General features: G+C 37.7%; 1 long non-coding RNA gene across 1 annotated transcript; it reads left to right on the forward strand.

Annotated features, from left to right (window-relative positions):
• The first annotated feature begins 21,310 nt into the window (after positions 1-21,310).
• On the forward strand, positions 21,311-27,259 carry LOC120223099. The gene is made up of 3 exons (XR_005526194.1): positions 21,311-21,409; positions 26,379-26,506; positions 27,013-27,259. It is a non-coding gene; the product is annotated as an uncharacterized LOC120223099 (long non-coding RNA).
• The last annotated feature ends 418 nt before the right edge of the window (positions 27,260-27,677 follow it).

Consider the following 27,677-nt stretch of genomic DNA (forward strand, 5'->3'; position numbering starts at 1 on the left):
AAGAAAATCTTTGAAAATACTTCTTGTGATATGCAACACATTTTATTTACTTTTTTTATGAGTTGGACTTTTTGATTATTTAAATTTTAGTTAACAGACAGTGAAATACTGGTTTCAGGAGTAGAATTCAATGATTCATCACATACACAGGACACCCAGTGCTCATTTGCCAGTGTCGTCCTTAATGCCCATCCCCCATCTAGCCCATCCCCCACCCACCTCCCTGCATCAGCCTTCAGTTTGTTCTCTATCTTTGAGGTTCTTGTGGTTTGTTTCTCTCCCTTCCTGTATGTTCCTCTGTTTTGTTGCTTACATTCCACATATAAGTGAAATCATATGGTATTTGTCTTTCTCTGATTGACTTATTCTGCTTTTTAAAAACTGGGGGAGAGAGGTGAAATCCTAACCTGATTTTAATTAGTTTAACTTTAGAATGTCAGTTTAGCTTCTGTCTTGGTTCTCCTCTGAGTTGACTTCTCAAAAGCCAAATCTACTTTGTGTCATGTTGGGTTAGAAACTGTGTTAACACCTAGTATTTTAAAAAGAATCCAGAGCCTGAATGAAATCAGAACTGTAATAGGATCTAGGGCATTATCAGTAACATTTGAATAGCTTTCCTTCAGCAGACCTGCCAGAGTTTAAATAAACTCCTTCAGAAGGTATTGCAAGATCTTTCTGGTTAAGTGCACTAAAATTCAGTTAAGTATTCTGTGCTGAGCCTTTTTTTTTTAAACAAATAGAAGCAGAGAGGCCAGATTCCAGCATTAGCGCCATGGCCCACTTTTGAATTCCTGGCAACTGAAGATTGTGTGATAAGTATCTTCAGCCCAAGTTACAAAATTCAAAGTTTCTTCAATGAGAGTGAAAAACAAGCACAAGGGTTTATCTTCTATCAGATGGCATGGTTGCTATCTTCAGGGCTGGTGGAGTCCATGGAGATTAGGAGAAAGGCAAGTATTTAGATAAAGAAGCATTTATCAGGATGGGAGTCTTACTATTGGATAGTCAACCTAGCTTTTAAAAATCCAAAAGAACCAGTTTAATTGGTCTTTCCCGGGATTACTACCAGGTCTGTATAGGGCACTTCATGTGGTAATGATGTCCTGCAATAGTCTGTAGGTCAAGATCAAAAGGAAAACTTTGAAACTGATTCATTAAGACAAGGACATTTCATACAAGCAATATCTCCTGTTTCTCTCTTTAAATAAATTCTTATTTCTGGTCTTTATATTACAGTGATTGCTTCTCTTGTAATATAATTCTACACAGAGTTTGAAGAAGTGGCACACCCATTTTCAGTCATAATTTTTTTAAGAAGTAAATACATAAAGAGTATTATAAAAAACTATAGATCCTCTATGCCTAGAAATATAGATGATTTAATCTATTTCCTTTGCTCTTTCTTTTCCTTAACAATTTCTTATAGAATTTTTCCATTATAATTGCTATGTCAGTTTTATTCTTATTTATTATAGAAGATTACTTCATATATCTATATATCTAAAGTGTTCATATTTTAAGTTAAAATTTGTTTTAATGTTTATTTATTTTTGAGAGAGAGAGAGAGAGAGACAGAGCATGAGAGAGGGAGAGATAGAGAGGGAAAAACCAAATCTGAAGTAGGCTCTAGGCTCTAAACTGTCAGTACAGAGCTCAACACAGGGCTCGAACCTAGGAACTGAAAGATCATGACCTGAGCTGAAGTTGGAAGCTTAAGTGACTGAGCCACCCAGGCACCCACATATTTTAATTTTTTAAAGGTGTATCGTAATCCAGAGAGATAATATAATATAGTTTGTTAAGATGTTTCTGATTGCAGAAATGAGTAGATATAGCAATAAGGATAATTCTGTGTATATTATTAAGGAGTCTGTACAGCCTGGCACAGTCATAGAAAATATTTTTTCTTTGCAAAGAAGTAACCGAGAAGCACAAGATATGGTGCAATTATGCTATTGTGGTTTGATTAGTTTTCTTTACTTGTGCACTAATTAACTCAGGTTGTAAATTTTAAGAGTATACAAAGAACACACAGGAAGATATAACTCATCGCAGATCTTTAATTTGTTAACAATTGTAAGTAGACACTGGAGACAAATTATGATGGACCCTCACCTCCCCTTTTTGGAGAAACTGTATTTGGTAAGTTGCTCTGACCCTATACCCTTTGCCAACGTTTTTTCCTAATGACCAAAAACTATTCTGCAATAGTGTTTGCTCACTCTTTATCAAGTCAGGTGGCTGGCATCTTCTAACTACTACTCTGAGGGTCATACATATTTATTAGGTTGAAAGGATTGTCTCATATAAAAAAACTAATTATTTACATTTGTTGTACGAGAGGAAGAAGTACAGAGACATTCCTTAGCAACTAATAGAGTTTTCTGAAGTTACATTTTTAAATCTCCTCTGACAATCCAGCAGTAAAGATTCCTCCCGGGATTTGGGCATACTACTTTCTCATTCCTGTACATGCAGAATAACAAACAGTTAAATACCAAGTTCCAGGGCAAAGTGCTGTTCTAGGCACTTTACTTATATTAATAATTTAATCTTTCCAACAACACTGAGGCAAGTGTACTATTAATAGCTCCATTTTATAGTCAGGAAAATGAGGTGTAGAGAGGTTAAATAACTTGGTCAAGGTTACTGCTGATAATGGTGAGGCCAGGATTCCCATTGGGGCAGTCCTGCTCCAGAGCCCGTGGTCTCCACCACTGTGCTTTTTCCTACATGTCAGGCACCTTCGAGGCCAAGGCAGGAAGTGATAATACACAATGCAACATGCTGTTTTTCATATGAAGTAGGAGAGAGGATTAATGGAAGAGTCATCATCTTTCTTGAAATGGAAAAGTGGACGAAAACTGGGGGAAAAAAATTAGTCCTGTGTGGTCACTTATTTCTTCAAGAGTCATTATTTGTGCTCTTTCCTCTTGTAGTTACAAAGCTTATGCTAGCACTGTATGGAACCTCATTATCTCATCTTAAAACACTTCTTAGAAAATATGCCTTCTTAAAAAAAAAAAAAAAAAAAAAAGAGGGGTGCCTGGGTGCCTCTGTCGGTTAAGCGTCCGACTTCGGCTCAGGTCATGATCTGATGGTTCGTGGGTTCGAGCCCTGCGTTGGGCTCTGTGCTGACCGCTGAGAGCCTGGAGCCTGTTTCAGATTCTGCGTCTCCCTCTCTCTGACCCTCCCCTGCTCCAGCTGTCTCTCTCTCTCTCAAGAATAAACAAAACATAAAAAAAAAAAAAAAAAAAAGGAAAGAAAATATGCCTTCTTGATGTTAGGGATATTATAGTTATCTTCTACTTGGAAGCTAACATACATGTTTATAGTACTATGTAGTTTTGCAATCCCTAAACTACTTCCAGCCTTTTAAGAAGGGGGATCATTAGTCTTAAGTTCACTTCAAAAGCAGCCATCTGTCAAATCTTGGGGTATGACAGAATATGGATCAGATATCTAGAGCAGAGGAAGGCAGACGAAGCAAGAGAAGGATCTGGAGCTAGAGGGTCCCATGGAGCTGATACGGGCTGGAACAAAGTTTTGTCTAACCCAGGAGCATGCAGTGCTGTGAAGTGAAAAGAGCATGGGACTCAGAGACAGGAGGCCAGGGTCTAAGCACTGCTGCTACAAACGCTAACTCTATGAGCTCATGTGAGTTATTTAACTTCTCAGATTTCTGGATTTATTTGAGGCTCCTAGGATTAAATAAGAGAATAGATGTAAATAGACTCTGTAAACTATAAATTATTAAATATATGTGAGCTAATTTAAAAAAAAAAGATGGATGGTGGACACTAAATTAGGCAAACAATCTGTCTGAATCCCTGATGTGAATGGATCCCGGAATCCCTGTGTGGTGTCCTAGTCAGCAGCCAAAATTCGTGATGTGTAATCCAGATCCAAGCAAGAGGTGGGATCTTAGATCTGGACAACATCTGTGAGCAGTTTCCAGAACTCTAGCCATTGGGTTGGGTTCAGGCAGAAAACCCCAGTTTTAAATGTTAAGAGGCTAGGCAAAACCTTTGTTATTTAAACAAGGAGAAACAAGGCCAGTGCCCAGATACCGGGTCATAATATTATCTGGGGGAACAGCAAGAATTCCCCATATTTGGGCTACAGAACTTTAAATCTTTTGTTGACTAACGAGGTACAGTTTAGTCTCCAGATAGGCCCTGAACATATGACATATGGGCGGCCAAACCTGGGAACCTGATATTAGTCTCTGAAACTAATGGACCACACGTGATTCTTGGATTACAAAAATGGAGACAGCTTCGCGGGGGTGGAAAATGAGGACTCAAAGGTGACTTTGTGGTTTCCAGCCAGAGTGGCTGGGGCCCCAGATATCTCATTTGCAAAGGTTGCAGGATTGGGGCCAAAGGTAAGAAAGAAGGGGCATGGAAGATATTCTGAAAAGGCAAGATCATGGTTGGGTAGTCATGAGATGCAATTGATATTGGAGGCCTAGAACCCAGAAGGAAGATTAGGACCAGAGGTATGAGTTTGAGAAAGCGTTCACAGAATCCTTGCCTCTAAGTCCTTGGAAAGTCTTTCATTTTGGGGCTGCTGCAACAAAGTACCAAAAACAGGGTAGCTTAGACAACAGAAATGTATTGTCTCCAAGTTGTGGAGCCTAGAAGTCTGAAATCAAGGTATCAGCACAGTAGGTTCCTTTCTGAGAGCTTTAAGGGAGAATCTATTACATTCCTCTTTCCTAGCTTCTGGTAACCTCAGGTGTTCTTTGGCTTGTAGATTTCATTCTCTTTGTATATCATCATAGTTTCCCCTCTATTCATGTCTGTGTCTGTGTGCAAATTTCTCCCTTTTATAAGGACATAGTTATATTGAATTAGAAACCTGCCCAAATGACCTCACCTTAACTTGATTATTTGCAAAGACTCTATTTTCACATAAGATTACATTCACAGATACTGGGGGTTAAGACTTCAACATCTTTTTTTGCGGGACACAATTCAGCCCAAAGAGATAAGAAATATGGCTTTTAAAGTCTGTAGAACAAGCCAAGACAGAAGCTGGAGTAAGACTTTTGCGGTTGTGAGCATGAGGAAAGGCACAGAAGAAGGAGATGCAACCATCTCTTGGAAATAGGAGGAGAAACAAGACAAGTGCAGTAGCCAAGGGAAGGAGAGCTCCTCAGAGGAAGAATAATGAATTTAAGTGTTAGAGAAAGAGGAAACATAGAATGAGGACTGAGAAAAGACAACTGGATCTGGTAATCAGAAGGCCACTGATGTCCATTTTAAGACGCATCTATGACCTAGTGTTTCTGAGACAACCCCCATGGAATCTATTTTAGTCAGTGTGAGCTGCTAGAACAAAGTGCCCTGGACCCGCTTGTAAACAACAGGAGTTTATTTCTCCAGGTCTGGAAGCTGGAGGTTCGAGATCAGTGTGTCAGCATGATAGGGTTCTGCTGAGAGGCTGCTTCCATTTTATAGGTGGCTAAATTCACATTATAGCCTCTTCTTGTGGAGAACAGAGAGGGGTTGCAAGCTCTCTCTCCTAAGTCTTATAAGGGCATTAATCCCACTCACGAGGGACCACTCTCAATGTCTTATCTAATTCTCGTTACTCCCCACAGGTCCCCCTCCTAAAACCATTATATGGAGGGATGGACTTTGAAACATAGGAATTTAGTGGGGACAACAATATTCAGTCCATCACAGACTCAAGCCTAAATTTAGTCATTATCATGGGATGTTGGTACAATACTTAACCTCTCTATGTTTCAATATCCTTATAAGTAAAATGAGGATAATAATAACAGTACCTACTGCATAGGGGTATGAATATTAAATACACTGTGCATAAAATAGTGCCATGTTATTTTTATATATCAAAAACACTATCAACAGACTGAAAGACAACACATGGAATGGGAGAAAATATTGACAAATCATATATCTGGTGAGAACACACATAAAGAACACAGAATAGAAAAAGAACTTCTATGAGTCAACATCAACTTGACTGAATGACTTGATTAAACAACTCTATTAAAAGATGGACAAAGGGCTTGAATAGACATTTCCTCAAAGAAGACAAATGAATTTCCAATAAGCACATAAAAAGATGCTAAATATCACTAAACCGAAAACATAATAAAATACCACTTCATGCTCATTAGGGTGGCTATTATAAAACACTAATAACAAGTGTTAGGGAAGATGTGGAGAAATTGGAATCCTTGCATATTGGTGGTGGGAATGTAAAATGAGCAGCTGCTGGTGAAAACAGTATGGCAATTATTCNTCCAAATATGTGGTTTAATATCCAAAATATATAAAGAACTCCTACAACTCAATAGAAAAAACAAACAGTTGATTAAAAATGGGCAGAGGATCTAAACTAATAACAAGTTTTAGTGAAGATGTGGAGAAATTGGAATCCTTGCATATTGGTGGTGGGAATGTAAAATGAGCAGCTGCTGGTGAAAACAGTATGGCAATTATTCAAAAAAAAAAAAAAAAGTGCAAAATGGGGGCACCTGGGTGGCTCAGTTGGTTGAATGTCCAACTTTGGCTCATGTTATGATCTCCTGGTTCTTGAGTTCGAGCCCTGTGTCAGGTTCTGTGCCGACCCATCAGAGCCTGGAGCCTGCTTCAGATTTGGTGTCTCCCTCTTTTTCTGCCTGCCCCCTGCTCACATTCTGTCTCTCTCTCACTGAAAAATAAACACAGGTGTGCCTGGGTGGCTCAGTCATTTGAGCTTCCAACTTTGGTTCAGGTCATGATCTCTGTTTGTGGGTTCAAGCCCCACCTCAGGCTCTGTGCTGACAGCTCAGAGCTTAGAGCCTGCTTTATATTCTGTGTCTCCCCCTCTCTCTGCCCCTACCTCACCTGTACTCCCTCTCTCTCAAAAAAAAAAAAATTAAAAAATAAATAAAATAAATAAACATTAAAATTAAAAGAAATGAAAAAAGAAAAGTGAAAAATAGGAATACCATATGATCTGGCAATTCTGCTTCTGGGTATGTACCCAAAAGAAGTGAAAACAAAGACTTGAACAGATATTTGTACACCCATGTTCAAAGTAGCATTGTTTACAATAGCCAAAGAGGAGAAGCAACACAAGTGTCCATCAACAGTTGGATAAATAAACTGTGGTACACACATACAATGGTACATCATTCAGCCTTAAAATGCAAGGAGATTCTGACAGATATTACAACATGGATAAACTTTGAAAACATTATGCTAAATGAAAAATAAGCCAGGCACAATCAGACAAATATTGTATGATTTCCCTTATGGAAAGTACCAGGATGAGTTAAATTCATAGAGGCAGTAGATTAGTGGTTTCCAGGGGCTGGATGGGTGTGTGGAGGGAGAGCGGGGAATAGAGGGGATGGGGAATTATTGTTTAATGGATACAGTTTCAGTTCAAGGAGATGAAAAAGTTCTGGGATGGATGATAGTGATGGTCACACAGCAATATGAATGTACTGAATGCCACAAAACTGTACACTTAAAAATGGTTAAAATCATAAACTTTCATGTTATATACATTTTACCAGAGTAAAAAAATCATACTAAACTAAGATTTAAAAAACAGTGTTATGGAGCTATTATCTCCTGTAAGGTTGATTACAGAGGGTTTAAAGAACAAATAGGAGACATGGAAAAGAAAGCAGTGACTGAAATCTATCACTCAGCAAATATAGGGGACAGAATATAGGATGCAGTCCTCTGAGGAAGGGGTCTAGAAACACAGAGGAGTTTGGGTATACACCTATAACAGCCTTTATAGCCTCTTGACACATAGGGGATATGAAAGATTGTTTTTGAAATTTCCAGTGCTTGAATCTTTATTTCATGGAGAGCAAATATTAAATACATCTTTAAAAAATACATCATTTAAACCATTTGTCTTTACTTGAAAGAGATAAAAGACATAAACCTAGCTTTACACTAAGATCCTCTTGTGCCAAGGGACTATTATTTTCCTGTAAGGTGGCATACTCACAGTCTAAACTGTAATAAAGTTGGATCATGATTTGCCTAACTTACGGGATAATTCTATTGGTTTCTTTAAAGTTCAGGATGTAGCTTCCTTAATATTGACTTTGGAAATAACTGAAGGAGGTTTTACTGATAAATTGCACCTAAGTGAGTATAGTGACGGGCTCTTAAACTCCAAGATCAAAAAGATTCCAAGTAATATGGAAATTAATGTTTAGATTTAGGAATATTCTTGGCCAAAAACAGGACATGTAAAAACAGTGATCACATGTAATTATCTCCAAATTCAAACCTTTGACAGAATTATTCTTTAAATCTAAAGAAATAAAATGACCAAACGGGGAAAAGAAATGAAAGCTCTAAGGCTTTAATTATTTGTGTACTCTCATAATTTTGCTAAAGTATCTTTTAATTGGAGAGTTAAACCTATTTTCAGCTTCTTAGGCAACTCAAGCTAAATAGGTACAGTCCTGCCTTTTTAGTAATTTCACAGTCTTAGATTTACTGAACTGTGATGTTAAGGTTAAATCCTCAAATTAGTTTTCAGAACACTGCACGGTTGTTGAAATACAGTGAAATAACGTTAAGCATTCTATTTTTAGAATAAGAGACCATTATGTATTCAAATATTGATGTGGCTGAAACAAATTTTATTGGTTAATTTACATTAAAAATTTTATGTTGATGTGTTTAAAAAATTAGTTTCTATAAACTTTATCATCTCACGCTTCTTTCATTTAATAGGGAATAACAGCTTCTTTACGCCCACTCTACTTTCCTAGGATTAAGATCCTGGATGATTGTGCCAGATTTTAAATCCTAGCTAGGTATAAATAGAAATTCAGATTTTCAGATGAGATTAGCAATGAGCTTTATCTTTTCTTTATATAATATGCTAGTTGCTTGGATAATGGATTCCAAAAATATTGTGCCCTAATCTCTGGAACTTTTATTTAGAAAACAGACCTTTAACATGTCATTATATTAACAATTTTGAGATGAAGAGATTATCCTGTATTGTCTGTATGGGATTTAAATGCCACCACATGTACCTTTATAGAAAAAATGCAGAGGAAGCTTGAGAAACACAAAGGAGAAAAATATATGAAGACAGAGGCAGAGATTGGAGTGAAGGGGCCACAAGCCAAAGAATGCCTGCAGGCACCTGAAGTTAGAAGAGGCAAGGATTTCTCCCACAGCCTCCAGAGGGTATAGTCCTGATGACTCCTTAGTTTCAGCTCAGTGATGTTTGCTTTGGACTTCTGGCCTCCAGAACTGTAAGAAAATACATTTCTGTTGTTTTAAGTCCCCCACATGTGGTAGTTTGTTTCAGCAGCCGTTGAAATCTAAAACAAATACAAGCCTTTGCAGTGACAATTTTGCACACAATTATTTTAACGTTGAAGGTGCTTCTGAAACTTTCATAAAACCCTGGAGGGGAATAGTCCTATGAGTTAAATTCCACATTTTTGGGAGATATAAAGAACTAAAAAGAAGGCTGCTGACATGAAGAATCAATGTAAATGGTATTCAATTGCATAAAGTATTTCATTTGCCTACATAGTGTTTTTGTAAGGCTAGAAGGAACTTTCATGAACGTCAGAGAAATCAACACCACTCAAGGATTTTAATTTTTCCTCCCATTCATCACTTAAAAATATTTTTCAGATCATAAAAACAGCATAATCACATTGAATAACTTTGGCAAAACAGAAAAGAACAAACTCAAAATCCTCAATACAATGGCTATCATCACTTTGACATAATCACTTACACTTTCTTTTTAAAGGAAGTAATCATTTAACACCTATACTTTTACATATTGATTTTTTTCACTTAGTGTGCAACATTTGTCATCCTTATTTTTAGTCTTTATAAGTATTACTTTAAAAGATAGTTTAAATCACTATCAAGTGGGTAAACTATAACAAGCATTCTCTTGTCAGAAGTATGCAGACTACTTTCTTTTTTAAGATGCCCATAGATGTCATCTTTTAAAAAATTCCTTATTCAGACTGATAAACTGGAGTTTCTGAATCTCAGCACCATTGAGTCTTTGGGCTGGGTAATACTCTGTTGTTGGGAGCTGTTTTTGTACATTGTAGAATATTTAGCAGTAACCTTGGTTTCTACCTAGCTAGACACTAGTAGCTTCCCTCTCATACAGTTGTGGCAACCGAAAATGTTTCCAGACATTGCCAAATGTCACCTGGCAGGAAAAATCTGTCCTTCTTGATAATCACTGCAATAGAAGCTAAGTTCAAGTTCAATAATTGGACAATCCAATATTAAAATTCAAGTTCAGTGCTTTTTATTCCACCTTCAATTATCTTACTCCACCATTTCTTTTTTTTTTTTTAATGTTTATTTATTTATTTGGGGGTAAGAGAAAGAGAGAGAGAGAGAGTGTAAGAGAGCAGGGGAAGGGCACAGAGAAAGGGAGAAAGAGAACCCCCAAGTAAGCTGTGTGCTCAATGCAGCAGAGCCCTATGTGGGGCTCAATCTCATGACCTGAGATCACATCTGAGCCAATATCAAGAGTTGGATGCTGGGACACCTGGGTGGCTCAGTCGGTTAGGCATCCAACTTCAGCTCAGGTCATGGTCTCTTGGTTTGTGAGTTCAGGCCCCGCTTCAGGCTCTGAGCTGTCAGCACAGAGCCTGCTTCAGATTCTGTCTCCCTCTTTCTCTGCCCCTCCTCTGCTCACACTGTCTCTTTCTCTCTCAAAACTAAATAAACATTAAGAAAAAGAAAGACTTGTATGCTTAACCTATGAGCTACCCAGGTGCCTCTTACTCCACCATTTCAATAAGGACTTTTCAATTCATGGTGGTAAGATGGTTGCTGCATCCCAGGTATCACATATACATTCCTGGCAGGATTATGGGAAACTAGCAAATAATAACATGAAAGAACACTCCTTTTAAAGAGGTTATCTTTGGGGTGCCTGGGTGGCTCAGTCGGTTAAGCCACTGACTCTTGATTTTGGCCTAGGTCATGATCTCAGGGATCTGAGACCAAGCCCCACGTGGGGTTTCGTGTTGGGCATGTAGCCTGCTTCAGATTCTCTCTCTTCCTCTCCCTCTGCCCTGCCCCCTCCTAGCAAGCACTTTCTCTCTCCCTCAAAAAAAAAAAAAAAAAAAAAAAAAGGTTATCTTTATCTTTTTTTAGAAGAAATGCCATCCTCAGTAACTGGACTGTACCTACATATTATTGGCCACAAGTGTGGCACATGGCTGCCTCTAGTGAAAAAAGGTGGCTTAACTTAGCTTTCAGTCTCTATAATAATGTCAGGGAGAAGAGTTATTTTGAATGGTTTTTGAATAGCCCATTCACTATATTGGCTAAATTTCCTATCCTAGTTCAGCCACTTTTTTGTGGCAGACGGGATGGGCAAGAATTTGGAAGCTGCTAAAACAGTTTTCTCATATATATGTGAAGTTTTAGTGTGCTTTGATTTATTATCTAGAAAGTACTTCATGAAATCCTTTCTAGTTGATTTGCTGATGTCTTTATTCTGTTTTCTCTAAATCAGGAAAATATATTCATGTACAAGTAGTGTCATTGAGAAGACCCAATTAATTTCAGCTAGAAAGGTCACTACTTAAACCAGCAGTGCTTTACCAATGGTAATAAATATGCCTATCAATTCATATCATTCACAGGCTGACATTTAGAAGACTCTAGTTGGTTTCATTTCCCATCCAGCAATATTCAGCAATGATGCAAAGGGCTAGGCATGTCTAAAGAGGTAAAGGGCATGGACACATCAGATGTACATTAAGGACACAGAACAAGAAGTAGCATAATTCACTAACTAAAACTCTCTGTTTCCTTATTTACCACATCTCTAAGAAATTTTGTTTAATTATGCAGTTTTCCAGTTTTCTATTCAAAGATATCCACCCTTATCCAAGTGTTTGGCTTAAATTATCTCTCTCAAAAAGGCATATGGAAGTCCTAATCCTAGGTACCAGTGACCTTATTTGGAAATAGGGTCTTTGCAGATGTAATCAAGTAAGAGTGAGGTCATTAGGGTGTGCCCTTCTTATGACTGGTGTCCCTATGAGAAGAGACCCAGACACATGTAAGGAGAAAACCATGTGACTACGAATGCAGGGATTGAATTAATGCATTGTTAAGCTAAGAAACACCAAGGGTTGTCTGCAACACCAAAAGCTAAGAGGAAGGCATGAAGCAGATGCAGCCCTAGAGCCTTCAGAGAGGGCATGGCCCTGCCAACACCTTGATTCCAGACTTCTAGCCTCCAGAACTGTGACAGAATGCTTTGTTGTCATTCAGTGCTGCTCATTCGTGATGCTTTGTCACACAACCCTCATATACATGAAGCATGGAAAATACACTAAATACTGAAAAATAGTAACTATTTGCTGACTGAAAAATCAGTGGTACCTTTTATTAGGCTTTTCAAGAAATGATTTTGGACAAGTTCTTCTATTCTACATGTAAATCCTCTTCCCTTCTATTGAGTAGTCAATTTTCCAGAGTTAATTTCCTTTCCTTTGCATTTATCAAGCAAGATCCATTACAAATCCAATCTCCTTCAGGGGCAAGGGAAGATTTAACCCTGAAATTCAATATCAAGAGAGCGATCTCTGTGTGATTGTGGAGGGTTTGGAAGCTTGTGAAAGAGAAAGACTTCACCTAAAAACTCAAAAGAATGGAACGTCAGAATGGATTGTGTCACAGTTAGCTATCTGTGTTAGTTGGGGTCCTCTGAGAAGACACCAAGTCAGGATTAGATGTGCAGAAAATCAATCAGGAGAAATGTCTGAGAAAGATAAAGGGAAGGATAAAGAGAAAGATCTGGAGAAGGCAACAAAGACCCACAGATCACAATGCTGGTCTGACTCCTGTGACGGAGAAAGAAAAGGAAAGGGTTGGATAGGAAGAGTCTCGGGCTTTAGCACAGCTTCCTGAAATATTCAGCCAGGTCAGTGACAAAAGGTTAGAATAGGTAGGAGCATCTATTGACATTTTTGTATCCAAGATTAAGTTGACATAAAATACACCATACCTGTTCATGAAGTTTCATGAGAGATCTAAACATCAGGTACTTCCAATAAACAGCACCAAGTCATCCAATGTTTATGCGACAGATATTTACAAAATCCTTACAGGGCAGGCATTGTGTTAAGTGCTGGACATAAAGTAACTAGTAAAAACAGAAATGACCCTTATTCTCATGGAATTTTCTAGTCCAGTCTAATTCATTCAATTATTTAATCAATTCCTAAATACAAAGTACATTGGTTCAGTTTTGTGCTCTGTGCTTGTTATGCAAGGGAAAGAAAAAGAGAGAAAGGTCGCTTCCTAACAAAGAAGAGAGAAATGTAATCATTACAGTAACCAAGATGAGATATAAATTAAGTGCTATCAAAATATCAAGTGGGTGATTCACTCAGCTTAATTCAGCATAAAGTCTTCACAGAAATTTGAACTGAGTTTAAGTTTAAAGGGTGTATCTTAACTCCTCAGGAGTTCTGAAACTATATGTAAAATTCTGTGTATATGTATATGTAGATGTTCATTCATTTCTCATGTGGGGCCAGTCTTATTTTTCTAATAAGGGATATGGTAAGTTTTTTCAATATTTTTTATTAAAAATGATTTTTTAATGTTTTTTAATTTATTTTTGAGAGTCAGAGAGAGACACGGCGAACAGGGGAGGGTCAGAGAGAGAGAGGGAGATACAGAATCCGAAGACAGGCTCCAGGCTCTGAGCTAACTGTCAGCACAGAGCCGGACGCTGGGCTCGAACCCACAAATGATGAGATCATGACCTGAGCCGAAGTCAGACGCTTAACCAACTGAGCCACTCAGGCGCCCCAAGTTTTTTCAATATTTTTAACTTTTATTTATTTTTGAAGGACAAAGAGAGACAACACACTAGTGGGGGAGGGGCAGAGAGAGAGAGAGAGAGAGAGAGAGAGAGAGAGAGAAAGAAAGAAGGAGACAGAATACAAAGCAGGCTCCAGACTGAGTTGTTAGCACTGATCTCGATGTGGGGCTCAAACCCACGAACCCTGAGATCATAACATGAGCCAAAGTCAGACACTTTAACCAACTGAGCCACCCAGGTGCCCCTGGATATGATAAATTTTTAAATGTATGGACCATGATATGTACTACTCTATGGAGCCAAAAATTTTAGAAAACATGCTGATGCTGATGATTATTCAATAATAACAACAAATACCTTCAATGACAATGAGTCCAGTCACCAGAAACTATCCTTGGCTCCCAGACTGCTGATCACATTGTCCATGTTTTCAGAACCTAGTGATTCACTGTGAGTTGATATCATGGTATTCTGGAAGCTAAATAATAATCCAAATTATTTTCTCAACAGAATATTTTGGTAAATACTAATTTAAACCACTATGATTTTTTTTTCTCTGCAATATATTTCAGAGCCTTTATTTAATATGCTCCCTGGCATTATGAATCTTAAAGAGTTACCAAAATATGAATCATTTATTAAATTTCTTTGGTCGCAGAGCTTTTTTTTTGTTTTTAATCATGAAGCATCTTGAGGTACTAGAAAAATATATATTTTTGGAAATGTGGGATTAAATATCTAATCTTCCCAGGAGTGCTTTTCATTTTGATGTGAAATTCTAGAAGACCAAAAAGGCCTTATGACCTACGCAGGTGACACTCTGATGGTGGAATTTCAGGAATTGAGAAAGTCAGGAGAGTTAGGAAGAGGAGGAGAGACTGTTTTGGCCAGAGTCTGATGCGCCCGCCCTGCCTGATAACACTGACCCTTTCACTGACCTCATGGAAGCCCACATTAAGAGCTCCAATCTGCAGCATGCTGCTCTGATTTGGATTCAAGCTGAATTGTTCTATTATCCACGGACTTCATGTTATTACTTGCTCCTCCTGTGCCCTGCTTCAGAGCCGAGCTCCTTCCCTGTGAAACTTCTTGTTGAGCCTAGAAAAGCAGTCTCAGAAATTGCAGGACTCCTCCATTCACAGAAATGATATCCTGAGTTTTTAGCCTAAATTCAGGCTCTTATCTCAAGAGATGTGACATTGCCTGTCTGGTTGTGGATACTTCAAGGTTATCAAATCAACAGATATCCTTTGAGCAACCGAAATGTGCAAAGTCCCATGCCTAATGTTTGGTTAATGTCATTACTTTCTCTTTCCTTTAGGGGCAATCCAGATTAATGGAACAAGCTTAAACTTGATAGTCTGATTCTTTAATGTTTGACCAAATATCGTGGCATTACTTTGAATGCATGTAGAAAGCGAAGTATGATCTTTGTTAAGCTTTCCACTAGAACTATTTTCTTTTTTAGTTGTGTGAATGATTGTGTCATGATCTGTCCCTAAAAGCTTTCTGCTTCAGAAGATTGTTGTGTAGTCCATTATTAAAAACTCTTCAAAGATATGAGTCTTTTATTGAACATACACACTTGACTATTAGACTGTGATCATTAGATTTTTTACAGATTGCCCACAGTCAGTTAATTGTTAATAAATGTGGCTGATATATTCTTTTTAAATAGTCAATACTAAAGACATTTCATGGATAGTTTTCTGGTAGGAATATGTTATTCACCATCTCAACTTCTTTTTTGGAAACATGATTATTACTATTAATCTAATTCCCTTTTCCCAGGGCTCAATAATGCTGTATAGACATTATTTTACTAATATTGCTTTGCTGCAAAATTTTCCAGATACAGAGCAGATGCAATTATCAATATTTAATGACAAAGTGAAGAGTAATGATCAAGATTTCTTTCTATATATTCATTATAGGCAAACTTATTAATTAGCCTTGGCAGAGAAAAAAAATTATCCTCTCTGTTTCCTTCTGTTTTGTTTTTTCCATTAGGGTAATAAGTTGATAACCCTGAGCTGAGACTGGACTTGACACCCTGTGTGTCTTTTTAAACGTATTTTGGGTATCTCAGCTGAGGTGTGTCTTGGGGGAGGGGAAGCCTGTGAAACAGAGGCTGACGTGCGGTCAGCTGGAGCGGGGCTGGTGGACATTGGAGAGGACAGGATAGTGTTCCTCTCTATCGAATCCTGGGGACTCAGTCAGAGGCCTGTGAAGAAAAAGAGGAAGCCAAAGGTGCTGTCTTAACCCGAGACCTGGTGAGGAACTAGGAAGCAGGCTCATGGAACTGTGAGCTCTGGATGAAAAAGGAGCCATATGGATGTTGATTGTTGGTCCTGCTTTGCCTGGGACACGCCCAGCTTCGTCTCCTGTCTTGGGGTCACTATTCATTAGAGCCCCATTTCACTCTTAAAGGAGTGGCTCGTGTTAAGGGAAATGACATATTCACTCTCAACGTAAAGTGGGGTAGGAGAGATTCGTTCCTTGGTGAACGTTCCTTGGTGAACAAGGAGGGCACCGTGCACTTCTGAGGTCAGAAGGCTGAGGAGACATTTGGGTGCCTCATGGCAGGCCTAGGCAGTGGCTCTCAGGGTCCCCCAAATGGCTTCTTGAATGACAAGTGTCACCAAGAGGCTGCAGAGGAAGAACTTGAGTGGATTTTTGGAGGGGGGGAGGCACATGGAGAGTTGTCCTGAGGACTACCCAGAATACTAGAGACAGACCTCTGTTAGGAGGGAATTTTTGTTATGTGACCTCACTTTATCTCTAGGCTGGTGAGGCAGGAGGAACTTAATACGTGGCAGTAATTACACGTGGAACACGATAATATTAATTCCAAGAATTTATTTGTTTAATGGACTCAGCAACTTTTTGAAATGGGTAAAATTCAGTCACAGTTACTCTTAAGTCATTTCTCCAAGTTAAATGATTCTAAAAAATGCCAAGCCCTTTATCAAATAGTAGGGTTTAGCAGTTTATCAGGCTGAATCTTGGTCTTTTGAAATCCTATGGCTTCTGTCTTAGGCAGTCACTCAAAAATTCTCATAGCGATGACAAGATGGGGGTGATGACTAAGTTGGCTTCCAGGTGTGGAGCCAGTTTGAAAATAACTAGAGTGCATTTTTGACTGATTATCTCATGCTCTCACTTTAATATTATCATGTCTGTCTGATTTATTTTTATTATGTTATATAACCAAAACCTTTTCCAACACAGAAATAAAAATAGAAAGAACTGCCATAAGTAGTTATGCATTATTTGTTCTACGGATTGCTTTCTATTTTGTTGGTTCTGAGAGAAATTTCAGCATAAGGGTTAAAGACAAATTACTGCCTTCATTTTTTGTTTCAGTGATTTAACCTTTGGACTGAAAAGGACCTTTGCATGAGTACCCTGAATACATTAATTTATAGAAAAACTCAACTAATTGCAAAGATCTGATGCACCCTCCCAGAGTGAATGATGGATTTCTTCCTCTCCCCCATCCTTCTACATGTTATAGGTATAGACAGGCTGTTCCCTTATAAAACATTAATAGAAGTTTTCTCCTTCTGCCTTTCTACGTGTGTGTGTGTGTGTGTGTGTGTCTGTGTGTGTGTCTGTGTCTGTGTCTGTACATGCATAGGATTCACTCTCCTAAACAAAGTCACTAAGTTCTTTTAAATGTGTTATTCCCAGGGCACCTGGGCAGCTCAGTCAGTTGAGCATCTAACTTCAGCTCAGGTCATGATTTCTGGTTCATGAGTTGGACCCCCACTTGCTACTGTCAGCCTGTCAGTGCAAAGCCCATTTCAGATCCTCTGTCCCCCTCTTTCTGCCCCTGCCCCGCTTGCACTCTTCCAAAAATAAATATTTAAAAAAATATTTTATTCCCCACAGCACAATAACAAATACAGATGTCTATGAGTGGCTTTTGTACTAATATCATTTTATATTGTATTTTTATTTCTGAAGGCAATGACTAAATATTCTGAATTATTCTTTTGAAGAATCTGCTTATTTAATTTTCCTAATGTTTTAATAGGTTTCATTTTTCCATATATGTGCGTTTTATGTTTATATTACCGTTTTCACTTCATTATGCCGTAATTAGAAGAAACTATGTTTATTATTGAATTTTTACTTTGTAATGTGAGTCCCCCCCACTCCAAGTTTTACTGAGAAATAATTGACACTCATCACTGTGTAAGCTTAAGGCATACAGCATGATGGTCTGTTTTACATATATTGTGAAAGGAGTACATCAGCTAACTACCACCATCTCATATACATACAATAAAAAGAAAGAAGAAAAAAGAAAAAAAACCTCCTTGTGATAAGAACTCTTAGGATCAATATACTCTCTTAACAACTTTCCTGTATATCCTCCACCAGTGTTAGCTATAGTCACCATGTTGAAATTTTTATCTTTTTTAAAAAAAGGTTTTATTTTTAAGTAATCTCTACACCCAACATGGGCTTCAACTTACAACCCCAAGATCAAGAGTTGCATGCTTTACTAACTGAGCCAGCCAGGCACCATGCAAGTTTGTACCTTTTGACCACCTTCCTCTAATCCCCCTACCTTCCACCCTCCAACTCTTATAAGCACAAGTTTGATCTCTTTTTCTATAAGGTTTTTTGTTTCTGCTTTTGTTTTAGAGTCCACATATAATTAGGTAACATTATGTAGTATTTCTCTTTTCTGAGATTATTTAACACAAAGCCTTTAAAGTCAATCCACATCACAAATGGTAGAATTTTCTCAGTTTTAATGGATGAATATTCCATTTTATATATGCATGTGTGTGTGTTGTATGTCTGTGTGTGTATGTGTGTGTGTGTGTGTGTGTGTATGTGTATATCACAAATTCTTTGTCCGTGTATCCATCAATGGACACTTAGGTTGTTCTATGTCTTGGCCATTGTAAATAATGGTGCTATGATGGGGGATGCAGGTATCTTTTCAAGTTACTGTTTTACCTTTCTTTGGATATATTCCCCAGAACTAGAATTGCTGGATCACATGGTAGTACTAGTTTTAAATTTTTGAGGATTCTCCATACCATTTTCCACAGTGGCTATACCAATTTACAAGCTCAGGAGTATACAACTGTTCCCTTTTCTCCACATCCTCAACAGCATTTGCTATCTTTTGTTTTTTTGTTCTTTTGTGGTTTTATTTTTTTGGATGATGGCTATTCTAACAGGTGTGAGGTGATATCTCATTGTGGCTTTAATTTGCATTTCCTTAATTACTAGTGATGTTAAGCATCTTTCCATGTAATTATATGTATATGTCTTTTTAAAAGAAATGTGTATTTAAGCCCATTCTTAATTGGATCATTTATTTTACTGCTGTTGATTGGTATGGGTTCTTCATGTATTTTGGATATTAACATTTTATCAGATACGTGGTTTACAAATACTTTTCCCATTCTATAGATTGCCTTGTCACTTTGTTGATGGTTTCTCTTACTGCACAGAAGCTTTTTGTTTGATGTAGTCCTACTTGTTTATTTTTTTGTTGTTGTTGCTTGTGCTTTAGGTGTCATATCCAAATAATCCTTATCAAGATCCACATCAATGAGCTTTATTCTTGTGGTTTTTTTTTTCTAGGAGTGCCATGGTTTCTGGTTTTGCATTCAAGACTCTAATCCACCTTGAGTTATTTATTGTAAGTGGCATAAAAATGAGTCATATTTCTTTTCTTTTTAAGCTGTGAGTATCCAGTTATCCCAGTATCCCTTATTCAAGAGACTGTCTTTTCTCCATTGAGGCTTCTTAGCTTCCATGTCTAATATTAGTTGACCATATATGTGTGGGTTTATTTCTGGGTTCTTGGTTCTATTCTATTGGTCTATTTGTCTGTTTTTATGCCACTGCCATACTGTTTCGATGACTATTGTCTGAAATCAGGGGGTGTGGTTCCTCCTGCTTTGTTCTTCTTTGGCTACTCAGTTGTCTTTTGTGGTTTCATATAAATTTTAAGAGTATTTTTTCCATGTGGGCATCTGGGTGGCTCAGTCAATTAAACGTCCAACTCTTGATATTGGCATTGTGAGATCAAACCCACATCAGGCTCTGTGCTGAATGCAGAGACTGTTGAGATTCTCTCTCTCCTTCTCTCTCCCTGTCCCTCCCCCATGTGCATGCTCTGTCTCAAAATAAATAAATATTTTTTAAAAAGCTTAGAAGCAATTTTTCTACTTCTATAAAAAATATTGTTGGAACTTGATAGGGATTGCTTTGAATCTATAGATAGCTTTTGGTATTATTGACATTTTAGCAATATTAATTCTTCTAAGCCATGAACATGTGATATTTTTCCATTTATTTGTGTATTCTTCAATTTCTCTCATCGGTGTCTTGTAGTTTTCAGTGTGGAGATCTTTTACTTCCTAAGTATTAGATGGTTTTGGATGCTATTGTGAGATTATTTTCCAGAAATTTTGTTGTTAGTGTATAGAAATGCTGATTTTTGTATGTTAATTTTGTATCTTGCAACTTTACTGAATTCATGGATCAGATCTAACAGTTATTTTGGTGAAGTGTTTAGGGTTTTCTATATATAAGAACATGTCAGCTGTAAATAGAGATAATTTTATTCATTTCTTTTCAATTCTGATATTTTATTTATTTTCCTTGTCTGATTCCTCTACTGAGAACTTCCATTAATATGTTCAATAGGAGTGATAAGGGTGTCACCCTTGTCTTATTTCTGTTCTTAAAGGAAAAACTTTCAACCTGTCACCATTGAGAACAATGTAAGCTATGGGTTTGTCATACATATATGGCCTTTATTATGCTGAGATATGTTCCTTCTCTGCCGAATTTGTTAAGAGTTTTTATTATCAATGAATGTTGAATTTTATCAAGTGCTTTTTCTGCAACTATTGAGATGAAAATGTGATTCTTTTCTTTAATTCTATTAAAGTGATATATCACATTGACTGATTTGAGTGTTTTAAGCCATCTTTGCATTCCAGAAATCAATCCCATTTGATTGTGGTGAATGATCTTTTTAAAGGACTGCCAAATTCAGTTTGCTAGTATTTTACTAAAAATTTTTGCATCTATATTCATTAGGGATATTGGTTTATAGTTTTCTAGTTATGTTTTTTTCTGGTTTTGGTATCAAGATAACGCTGGCCTTTATTTTTTCTTCTTTGGAAAGAAAGAGACAGTATGAATGGGGGAGGTGCAAGAGAGAGAGAGAGAGAGAGAGAATCTTAAGCATCTTTCATGTCCAACAGAGCCCATTGTCATCATGAGATCATGACATTAGTCAAAAATCAAGTTAGATGCTTAACCAACGGAGCCACCCAGGCACCTCATTACTGGCTTTGTAAAATGAGTTTGGGAGTACAATTTCCTCTTCAATTTTTTGGAAGAGTTTGAGAAGGATTGGTATCAATTTTTTCTCTAAATGTTTGGTAAAATTCACCAGTGAAGCCATCTGGTCTTGGACTTTTCTTCATTGGAAGATTTTTGATTACTGATTAATCCTCCTAACTAGTTATTGGTCTATTCAGCCCTTTTATTTCTTCCTGTCTCAGTCTTGGTAAGTCATACATTTCTAAGATTTAATTCCATTTCTTGTAGGTTTTCCAGTTTATTGGTATATCACTGTTTATAGGATACTCTTATGATCCTTTGAATTTCTGTGGTATCAGTAGTAATGTCTCCCTTCTTATTTATAATTTTGTTGATTTAGGACCTCTTTTTTCCTTGGTTAGTCTACCTAAGAGTTTGCCAATTTTGTTTATTCTTTAAAAGAACCAACTCCTTTAATCTTTTCTATGGTTTTTCTGTTCTCTATTTCATTTATTTATGCTCTAATTTTTATTATTTCCTTTCTTCTGCTAACTTTTGGCTCAGTTGTTTTTTTTTCTCTTTCTAGTTCCTAAAGACACTAGAATTTCCTGAAATTCTGTTTTGTTTTGTTTTGTTTGGCTGTTATGTTGTGGTCCTATTTATGATTGCTGGACCACTTTGAATCATCACCACTGCCTCCAATGTAAGATGACATATTCATCTAGACTCTAGCTCATCAGTTAGAAAAATTAATAATTTAGTTGTGTGAACACAAATATCAGGGTATAATAAAAATGATGTAGGATTTTCTGCTTTTGAATGCTTTCACTTCATAGTTCCCAAAAGTTCAGTTGAAATCAGCAAGGTTTCTGGCTTTGCAGATGGTACTTTGGGCCCCCAATCCCTAGTGCATCACAGACTAGAACATTCAATGATACAGTGGCAGAGTTGGCACAAAGCTATAGGGACATGGTACAATTTTAATCATCCCCTGAGCGTTCTTGCTGTTATTAAAAAGAGAGACAAGATTTAAATGAAGCCTCTCTGTGACTGATGTCAGCTGAGTAATAAGGAAGTACATCTTCTCAGAAACATTTTCAAAGTGATTTAAAGGTTAAGAGCTACTTATTCTTAATAGTTCTGATCCTCTACACATTGCCTGGCACTGGAAATCCCTGCACTCACACACTCTGATGTGCTTAAGGACTTATTTCAGCACAGTCTATCTTTTCTCTCTTCTCTTCTTAGATGCTTATTTACATTCTTTTATAGTATATTTATTCAAGTCACATTTATTGAATGCCTTTTATGGCTGAAGTTCTGTACTAGTTACTGAGTATATAAAGATTAATAAGACAGTCGTTATTCTAGCATGTAGTCCATTAGGGGAGACAGACACATAATCAAATAGTCATAAAGTACATGAAATGACATTTTTGTCAGAGCCAGTAAATGTGCCTTTGAGAAACAAGTTTGCCATCACTCCACGTTTATTTCATGAAACTCGTAGACTGGTCCAATGGTAAAAGCGTAAGCTGACCAATTTCAGTCAGGGACCTTTTATAAAATATAATATATAAATATCAGGCTAGCTCTCTTCCTAGATTGCAAATCTGGGACAACCAGCACCCTCCCTGAGAGAGAGGGCTAGCCTCAGGATGAGAACAATAGACGGAACTGTAAGTAACACATGGAAAGAGACTAAATCATTATGATGTGATTTGATCACTTATATCCAGGCATTCTTACTCTTGCTTCCTTGAACCTCTGGGAGCTCAGACAGGAGAGAACACCTATGGGCACTATGAAATCACAGATTCAGAGGCCTAACCTGGAAGGAGAAGGCTAGGCTGGATGGAGTCAGCCAAGCTTTTCTGAAAGGAGTTGCATTCTTTAGGTAGAATCTGAGACTCTCAGTGTGTAATGTCTAGAAGTACCAACACCCCCCCGCCAAATACCAGTTCATGTTGTTATGCACTCAACAACTGCATTAACTTGATCATTAAGTAAAATTAAAATTTTAATTAGTGAATGATTTGAAAAGTTTATGTCATCAGAAATCGCACAACTTGAAGTTTTATGACTCACGGATTTACTAATGTTTACTAAGTATCTAAAACCAAGGAGGTTTGTCATGGGATTCCGTGGGCCCAAACAAATACCTGTAGTCTAATGCATGGCAGAGCTTAACTTTTGCTTTGTACTCCCCATAGTTTCCTGTACTTCACCTTCTTAAAACTCAGCATACTCAAAAATGACTCATTTCCCGAGAGAATGCACTCTCTGAGGGTAGGGATGGCATCCGTCCATCTTGTGTTTCATCGTATCCCACGCAAATGGCTTAGTGCCTGACATGCTGTGGGCGTTCAACACGTCTGCTGTATGGAGTTGTCTTAAAAGTAGGAGCATCACACATGGCAGATCTGCAGTGAGGAAGCTTTTTGTATGCTGGGGTAGACTGTGGAAGGAGAGAATAAAAATATGGAAAGAAGAAATGTCCCTGGTTGGGGGCAGAGTGGACAGATGGCAATTCTGCTGGACTGTCTGAAGACATCTGCCTACTTTCTTCCCTATATACAATGTTTACTGTTTGCAAGACCAGCTTGAAGGGAGGAGTTAGCTACCCCAGTGGAGGTACAGCTAATACAAATCTTTCTAGAGATCAAAACAGATGTGTTCCATAGAGCTACAAAATGTTAGGAAACCTAAGGCCTAAAGCCTGAGTGTCATGAAGGCTACCTGTTTAATGTTCTCTCCCATCCCTTACCTTTCTCTCCCTCCCTTCTTCCTATTTTTCCACCTTCTCTCTTTTTCTCCCTTCTTCTCTCTTTCCTATATAAAATTATCTATGATGTCAATTACTTGGGAAAGTGCCTATCAAAACTTAAATCATTCATATGTATAAAATAATACACACACATAAAAAACTGATTAGCCATTTCAAATTTAAGAAAATGTGATCGCTTTATGAAGTTTATTACATTTTTTAAATTTGCGAACATATATAAATGTGCAGAGAATGAACCCTTGTACCTCAATGATTGTCAACTCATGGGTATTCTTCCATTACTTGTATCCTCACGCACTTACTCCTCAGATTTTTATGGAAAACCTAGACTTCAATGTTTCTTTATGTCTAAGATAAAGACTTTTTAAAAATATGACCACAATAATCCTATCGTTATTTTTGTGAAATTTACTTTTATGACCTGTAGTTTTATTCAGTAACTAGAATTTACTACTGAAGTTAATTTTTCATTTAGAATAGCAGATCTTGACTTGTTTTCATAAGGGGATGGATCATTTGAAATTGGTAATTTATCATTCAAGAAAAACAAATGATAAAAGTCTATTCCTTTAAGAAGATTAAAGAAACCTTCTAGGGTCTCATGAATGGTATTAATTTGCTCCAGACACCCTTTCTTCTTACTAGTGGGCAAAAAGGACACCCTGTATTTCTCAAGTTTGTTGGGGAAAGAATTCATATTAGCAGTGCCATCTGATAATATTCTTTCATTCTGTAACTTGGGGGTATTTTGTATTTTGCAACCTAAAATACTCTTAAAATGATCTTTTAGTTCTTTACAATTCTACAAATCGGTTATTATTAGATTTATCTCCATTTTTTTGAAGTTTATTTATTTTTGAGAGAGAGAGTGAGAGAGAGAGAGAGAGAGAGAGAGCAAGCAGGGAAGGGTCAGAGAGAGAAGGAGACACAGAATCGGAAGCAGGCTGCAGTCTTAGAGCTGTCAGCACAGAGCCCAAAGAGCGCTTGAACCCATGGACCACGAGACCATGACCTAACTGGAGTCAGACGCTTAACCACCTGAGCCACCCAGGTGCCCTGATTTATCTCCATTTTAAAGAAGAGGAGTCATAGGTCAGAGAGGTAAAAGAAACTATAATGTCTGAATTAATTGCCAAAAACTCTGGGTCTATTTCATCTAATCACACTGGTTTTCTATGAATCCTTCCATTATTTCTCATCTACAAAGATATCCATATTCTGTATGATCAAACTTTCAGACCCCTAGGTAAAGAGGAAAGGTAAAAATGAGAATGTGCCCCACATTTTTAATCTGACGAGACTGCTGATGCTCAAAACATTTTTGTTTGTTTTTCATCATCCACACACATGCTTTATGACACAGCTTACAGTGCTAGGCTAGTAATATTACCAGGGTCAGAAGGTTGAATCAAATAAACACCTTTTTTTCCCCTGCAGAAAAATGATCCCCTAAGAGGAATTTCTTGTTCAATATGATATCCTCTTCTTTCAGCTCTGAGTAAAATTATGTTCTTAAGTATCTACAGGATATACAATTTGAGTTTTAAAAATTTGGAGTCTTTCCTGCTTATTTTTCTCTTCCCACTATATTGATAAAGTTTATTCCTAAAAGAATTAATTTCACTATTTCTGTTTCAATGACAGCTTTGTACTATATTACTATTGATGAACATCAGAAGGCTTGATTCACATTATGAATTCAGAATTGATTAGTGGAACACTCAGAAACAGTGCAAATTGAGATTATGATATTTCTCAAAAGTAGGATTGCTCTTAATCAAATTAGCACTTGGAAAATGGCTATTATATGAAGGAGAAAACATAATTTTTTAACACTGGAGAAGGGACAATTGACCATTTGAGAACAGTTTGAAATTAAGATGTTAAATAATTTTTGCAATTTACTGATCATTATCATTACTTGTTTTGTCTGTTTCTTCTCTTGGGAATAGCATTCCTACCACCTTCTCACCATTGCCCAAAGCCCCTGTGATTGTGATGAGAGCCTCATTCTAATGACATGCTTTTTTTTTTTAATTTTTTTAACGTTTTATTTATTTCTGAGAGAGAGAGAGACAGCATGAGAAGGGAAGGGTCAGAGAGAGAGGGAGACACAGAATCTGAAACAGGCTCCAGGCTCTGAGCGAGCACAGAGCCCGACGTGGGGCTCGAACCCACGAACTGTGAGATCATGACCTGAGCTGAAGTCAGCCACCCAATGACTGAGCCACCCAGGCACCCCGCTAATGACATCCTTGACTACGGTGATTGGTGGGAAATCAGGCTGGTCTAATCATGGCACCCCGCATCCCCAGCACATTGATTGGTCTAGGCATGGACCTGTGACTTAGTCTAGCTAGGAAAATCCTTCCAGGAAGTGGCTGTAGCTGGGCCTGTGGATAAATGTGTGTTTCTTCTTTGGACACAGCTAGGTAAAGTATAAACCAGAAGCTTCTGGAAGCCAGATCTACTCGTCAGAAAAGCCTGTCTGAACAAATGCAGTCCACTTGCTGAGAGAGGTGGAAAAGAAACCTAAAGAGGGAAATGCCCAACAGGGTAAGAGCTCCCGTGCCGTTGACCGGGCAACTCTCCCCACTTCCTTTCCCACATTTTGAACATGTAGCCAGTAATCGCTTCCCTCTCACATTTTTGTGTGAGCCAGTTTAAGTTTTTGTTATTTGCAAATTAAACAATCATGTCTTTAGTTACACAATACTTTATTTCTAACACAGAAGTAGATATAGATTAGAATGCCTGTTCCATCACTTACTAGCTGTGTGTCCTTAGCTAAGTTATTTAAATGCTCTAGACTTCAGTTTGTCATCTGTCATAAGGATAAGATTTATTCACAATGATTTATTTATGGGTGGCTGTGTGAGTTAAATAAGACGCTGTATGTAAAATGCATTACTCTGAGTCTCTAAATTGTATCTGCTCTTATTACTATCTGTGGCATACTTTGTTTAATTGTAGCTCTACTTTACAGTTAGAGTTAGAAAATGTGGTTAAGTTCTTGGGCTCAATTCTGAATTGTTTCCTGTATTCACCTCCTTTGTCTACAGCTCTGCAGTTTCTCCCTCTAAAGGTGGATATATTCCAGCACCACCCACGACCTCCTCTGACTGTGAACTTGGCCACATGACTTATTTTGGCCATTGTTTGCTAATAGACTCCCCACAAGCAGAAACTTGAAGAGGGCTCACATGGTAAGGTTTGCTCTCTTGTACTCTGCCCTTGCCCCAAGAAGAACCCATTCCTGCTGGTCCCAGGAGGATATGAGACATGCTGAGCAGGGCTGCCCCAGGGGACTCACAGGCTCTTGAGTAAAATAAATTCTCTCTGTTACTCTGAGCCTTTGAGATTTTGTGGTTATTATATAGCAATGACCGTGATATAGTAATAAATAGCCATGTTTCAATAGGTTTTATTTATTTATTTTTTTAAATGTTTTTATTTATTTCTAGGAGAGAGAGAGAGAGAGAGAGAGAGACAGTGTGAGCAGGGGAGGGTCAGAGAGAGAGGGAGTCACAGACTCTGAAACAGGCTCCAGGCACTGAGCTGGCAGTCAGCACAGAGCCCGACGCGGGGCTCGAACCCACAAACCGCGAGATCATGACCTGAGCAAAAGTCGGATGCTTAAGCGACTAAGCCACCCAGGCGCCCCTCAATAGGTTTTAATTCAAACTGATTTCATTATAATAGAAAAAAAAAATTCAATACAAGTGCA

Source organism: Hyaena hyaena, unplaced genomic scaffold (assembly GCF_003009895.1).
Source record: "Hyaena hyaena isolate Hyena2069 unplaced genomic scaffold, ASM300989v1 scaffold_950, whole genome shotgun sequence".
In the NCBI taxonomy this organism is placed as follows: Eukaryota; Metazoa; Chordata; class Mammalia; order Carnivora; family Hyaenidae; genus Hyaena; species Hyaena hyaena.